The sequence below is a fragment of the Fusarium falciforme genome, chromosome 7 (genome assembly GCF_026873545.1).
Source record: "Fusarium falciforme chromosome 7, complete sequence".
Classification (NCBI taxonomy): Eukaryota; Fungi; Ascomycota; class Sordariomycetes; order Hypocreales; family Nectriaceae; genus Fusarium; species Fusarium falciforme.
The window spans coordinates 1,594-7,166 of NC_070550.1; the positions used below are offsets into that span (position 1 = coordinate 1,594).

Consider the following 5,573-nt stretch of genomic DNA (forward strand, 5'->3'; position numbering starts at 1 on the left):
AACTTTGAGAGCGAAAAGGCGCTTCAGCTTAGTGGTCAGAGCGATCCCTCTGACTAAGGGACAGACCCGGGTTCGAGTCTCGGAAGCGTCTAGCCAGCCTCAAAGAGCTTTTTTTTGCTGATTAGAATGATATTATTTTTGCCTACCCTGGACTACTATATCTTTCTCTTTTTCGTCTTTCTTCTACTTCTTTTATTTTTACCTCCTCTTATATTATTTATACCATCTCCTATAAGCATTCTAATTATATAGTTAAAGCCAGCTATTATCACCAAGTCCTATTCGTATGTATAGTTACCGTTAAGTATTATGTGGGTAGTATACCTACTGTGGGAGCCCCCCCTCTCTCTCTCTCTCTCTCTCTCATATACTCCTTTGTTTTTTTATTTTTATTTTCCCTTCCTATTATTGCCTATCACATCACATTATATATCATTATATATAACTAGTCAAACGTATTACACTATGCGTAAAACATAGTAATTAACTAAGCTCTTGAGTTTGTCTCCACTTGAGCACTAGATCAAAGACGGCCATAGCATTGGTCATCTCTCGCCCGCATACCAACTTGCTATGCTTACGGCCCAGCCAGTCAGCATAGTCATCCCGACCTTTGAAGTCTCGACCGGCAGCCTCCTGGACTTGCGACCATATATCTGCCTCCGTCACGGCGGCCAACGCCATAGGGACTACAGCATGCTTCCACCGACATGATGCTCCTTTGGTCTCGTAACCGTCCCGACAGAGCTCCTGCGATACGTGACAGTAGAAGCAGCTCAAGAAACGTGCCTGTGGATCCTTCTTGTAGTTGACCAGACCCTGAAAGATCATGCAGCTGGAGAAGGACAGATCCTTCTCTGCTGTGGCACCACAGGTACCCCACTGGTGCCCGGCCTCCTTGACGCCATCGAACATCCAGCAGATGCGGCAGCCCATCTTGCCAAGCTCCTCTATCTCCTCCAAGGCGGCCTCGAAACGTTCTAGAGCGAGGGCATCGCGCCTGCCGCGGGCATGTGATGCTATGATACCCTGCGAGGATAGCTCACTCTTCCACAACAGCTCATCGCGGCGGCAATTATCGCATCGGACGGCATCGAGATCTCCACAGTCCCGTAGGTCACCGTCCAAGCATTGGCCAAGGAGGCGGCGACGGCAACCTTGTGTCCGGATCAGACTGCGTACCTCGCGCGTGCTCAAGTCTAGGTAGCTGTCGCGGATATGGTCCTCAACCGGCCAGTCCTTCTCCTCGACGACTATCTCTGCGGTGACGGGCTCCCCAGCTCGCCCGCCCCGCCCCGCCTCCTGGGCGTAGTCGATGATGCTGAATGGGGCCTCGAGATGGATGACATGGACGATGCCTGCAACATCAAGGCCCGTGCCTAGAGCCGCGGTAGCCACGATGTAGGGTGTTTCGCCGTTGACCCATGCCTGGAAGCCCTGCTCGCGCTGGGCAAGGAACTGCGCATCGCTATCATCGCGCTGAGCGTGATAGTAATGGCAACCAAGCTGCCGGGCAAGCGCTCTACACTTCGCGTGGCTGGTGCAGTATATGACCCCCTTCTCCCCGGTGCTAGACGTGGGAGCCGGGCGTCCACCAGCCTCTTCACCTCCATGACGCCCCGTCCGTTACGGACGCGAAGGACGGAGTACCGCACGTTCAGCCGATGGCTCGAAGCCCGTATGTAGAGCGGAGCCTGGAGCTGCATGGCTTCTTCGAAGTCGCGTTGACGGAGCGGCGGCAGGGTCCCAGTGAGGAATACGAAGGGACACCCCAAGCTCCGCAGGAGAACGAGGCACCGGAGCTTCGCGCGGTAGGTTTCGGCGGCAGTGAATGACAGATGGCACTCGTCAATGACCACTCGGTCCAGCCTTCCCCTGACACTCAGATCAGCGGCCCACTGCAGGAAGTCATCGGTGACAGCCGCCTCGGCCGAGACCAGCGTAACCCTGGGCCAAGATTCACGCGCCTCGGGCCAGGACTTGCAGTCTAGGCCGGCATCGACGCAGCGTGTGACTAGCTGCCTCTTCAACTCGGCGAACGGAGCCACCACGATGGTCACGCCTGCACCTGCCAGCATAGCCGGGACCATGAAGACCAAGCTCTTCCCGCCGCCCGTTGGCAGCACGGCAACCAGCGGGCTCTGCTTCGCCGCGGCCAACCTGACGGCCTCTTCTTGCTGGGGTGACCGAAACTGGGCAGCGTCATCACGCAGGACAGCCCGGAGTGCCCGCAGGATCATGTCGTCCTTCTTCTTGTCCCCCACTGCTGCTGTCATACCTGCCCTTAGCTTCTCGAGCGAGGCGATCTTGGCCCGCTTCCGGGGAGGGTGGCACTTCTTCTCCTCGCCGCCAGACTCGGCCGCACCCTTGCGCTTCGAGGACGAAGTTGACGGCGGCGGCTCCAAGGCCGATTGCTGCTGCGCGTCGCAGCCGAGGAACTTGTGCCAACGACGGCTCACCTGCCCGAATATGTCCAGAGACTCGGCCGTCAAGCGCTTCAGCACATCGATCGTGACACCGTAGTTGGCGGCTGTCTGGCCGGTGTGACAGGCAGCCAGATCGTCCGGCGCCTCGTACTGCTCCGACTCGTCATCGTCGTCGCCGTCCTCAAAGTCTGCCCGAGCGGCCCCCGGTCGCGAGCGTGCTTCTTGCTGATGGCGATGGCGATGTGGCGCCAGTCTTGGAGCGTGATCCTGCGGCCGATATAGTGGGAGGTCCACTTCCCCATGGCCCCAGACATACGACTGCTCTCCCATGGCCCCGTCTCGTTATGCCAGATGAAGTCGCTCGGCGGTGCCATCTTGCCATATAGCTCCCATCTGTCCGCCTCCCAGCGATCCGTCAGCGGTCGGATGTAGACCATGTACATCACGAGCAGCTGCCCGATCCTCTCCGGCAGGAAGCGGGGGATCACCTTCGGCGAGTCGAAGTGGGCCAGAGACTTGTGGTACTGGGTGACGAGCACAACATCGCCGTCGATGACAAAGACGTTGCGGTCCCTGTTGATGCCGTTGACCAGGCGCAGGCCCGTGATCTCTTCCCCTCGGCTGGGCTGGCCGCCGGTGATGTGGGAGAGGAGCAGCAGAAACTCCTCGAACTTCTTCACCAGCTTCAGGTACTTCCTGATGCCCGCCCACTTCCACTCGCCCGCTCGATCTAGGAACTCTGTCTTCCGCGAGCCCATGACGAGGTCCTCGAGCATCTCGACCTCCTTGCCAGCGAGGTCGTTGGTATGGATGAAGGACCGGCCTCGTCTTGTATGGGTGAGGTCATCCTCAATGCCGGCCAGAGGAAGGATGAAACGCTCGTCGTCGCCCTCCTTGAACATCAACTGACCCCACAGCAGGTCCTCGGCGTCTTTCGTCATCCTAGCCACCATGTGACGAATCTTCTCCATCAGGATCGGCTTGCCCATGAAGTACATCATCTCGCCGTCCTTGCTCCAGGACACCATCAGCCGGCTACCAGTCTCCTGCGCGATCTTCCTTCCGTATAACAGCAAGCTGAGCGTATAGCCCATGGGAGAGTATGTCGCCTTGCAAAGCCAGGCGTCTCGAACCTGGGCGAACCGTTGCGCGAGGTCCGTCATCCCGGCCCGCTCCCGGGTGGGTATAGCCCACTCTCCCAGCAGCGCCCGCCCCGTGAAGACGAGTCCCGCAAGCACGTAGGTGAATAGGTGGGCAGGTCGGAGCTGCCCCGTCTCGCCGTCGATTCCCAGCACCCCGACGAAGTGCCACAGCGGGCTCGCAAAAGGGTCCCCGTCGAGCCGCTGCATCCAGAAGTCCGCCAGAATCTGCAATATCTCTTCCTGCAGCCCCTCGCCCGACTGTTCCTCGTCCTGCAGATGCGCCCAGAGCAGCTCGAGGCTGGCCCTCTGTGCAGGCGTGAAGCGAAAGCCGTGTTCGGCAAACAGCGCATCCTCCTCCAGCGACAGCACGTTGAGGCAATAGCATAAGAACCGCTTCACATATACCAGGTAGCGATCCATGCTGGTCTTCTCCTGCAGCGGCCCAAACGGTCGGCTGTGGGCATCGTGAGGGTGGGGGCTGGCCAGGAGCAGGCGGGTCATCAGGGGCATGCTCTTTAACCCGCCGATGCAGCGGTCGAAGAATAGACGATCTAGAGCCGTGGCCATCCGTCGCAGCTCGTCGTCGTCACAGCCGGGCATCCTGCTGCAGGCTTGGATATCCACCAGATTCCTCCCGGCGAAGTGGGCTGACCAGCCGGTCCTCTTCAGCCAGTTCGTCGTCTCGTGCCTCAGGATCCCCTCCTCCATGACCTTCTGCATCTTCTCCTGCTCCTCCTGCTGCAGTGACCACCCTTGGGTGATGTCGGCGATCATCGTCTGATCTTCCGGGTGCGTCTGCTGCCTGTCTGCCATCGTCGCTCTTCTCCCCCTGCCGACCGGCGTCGGAGGATCTCCTGCTGCCGAGACAGCATCATCGTTACCGCTGGTCGAGATTCTTACGCAGAAGTAGTAAATCGCCCTCTTTGGACCTGTAAAGAAGGTTTGCAGATAGACGCCGGTCCAGAGGCCCGCCTGCGCCTTGGCTCCCTTTATGTTGTGCTCGCCGTTGAGGTGAACCCGCAGGCACTTCCAGCTCGGCGTGAGGTGCCTGCAACCCGGCCAGGTGCAAGCGAAGCCCCGGTGAACGACGAGACCCTTGACGGCCCGGGTCGGGTTTGACGCACCGTGCTGGACGAGCTGCTCCAATGCCGGCCCTTGCAGCTGTAGACCCTTATGGCGGTGGATGATATCGCTGCGGGCCCGATGGTCGATGTCTGGGTGACGGTCCCTCAAGTGACCCTCGAGGCTGCAGACCGCATAGCCGTGAAAGGCGCAGATCAACGACCGGTATTCGCCATTATATATAAGCCACCCTTCTCCCGGTTTGGTGGCTTCTGCATGAACACAGCTGGCGGACTCTCCTGTATCTTCTTGCCGCTCCGGTTCGTTGCCGCCGGGCGAGTCTGTGGGACGCCCTCGGGCCATGGCTGCGATCTGGACTATGTCGAGCCCTTCCCTACCTCCCTCTGGTTCCTCCTCTTAGGATACTGTACGTGCAGTCCTTGTTTCCCTTCTTTCTTTCTTTTCTTGATAGTCTCTCCCTCGAATGATTGCCGCTTGCTGGGAAACTGCTCGGTCGTCCTTAGTTGCGCTCATTTTATAGACTCATGTCCATATGAAAAGGATATCCCTCGTTCACCCGGTCGGTCGCGAGAAGGCTGGCCTTGGGAGACGCGTTCTGTTGTATTTCCCTCCTTTGCTTGCTTTTTCCTTAACCCTGAAGTTGCCCTTCCCTTTATCCTGATTGGCTGCAGCATGAAATGGTAGTTTGGGACTGGTAGTTTGGCCCCCCTGCCCGCGTCTGGGACCCACCCCCGCGTGTATCCCTGCATGCCCATTCGTCCGTGCCCCTGACCCCGAAATGGTAGTTTGGCCCAAACTACCACTGGCCTCCCGGTTAGGCTAATGATTTCGAATCTGGTCGCACTTATAGCTAAGCCCGTTAGTTTTTCCCCCCACTGCTTTACTATAATTTCGCAATATTATATATGTCTTCCCCTAAGAT

General features: G+C 58.2%; 1 pseudogene across 1 annotated transcript, besides 1 other annotated feature; it reads right to left on the minus strand.

Annotated features, from left to right (window-relative positions):
- Positions 1 to 564: 564 nt before the first annotated feature.
- On the minus strand, positions 565 to 4,993 carry NCS54_00873300 (annotated as a pseudogene). The gene is made up of 3 exons: positions 2,743 to 4,993; positions 1,656 to 2,614; positions 565 to 1,479 (listed from the first exon to the last, which is right to left on the minus strand).
- Positions 565 to 4,993: a sequence feature.
- Positions 4,994 to 5,573: the final 580 nt, after the last annotated feature.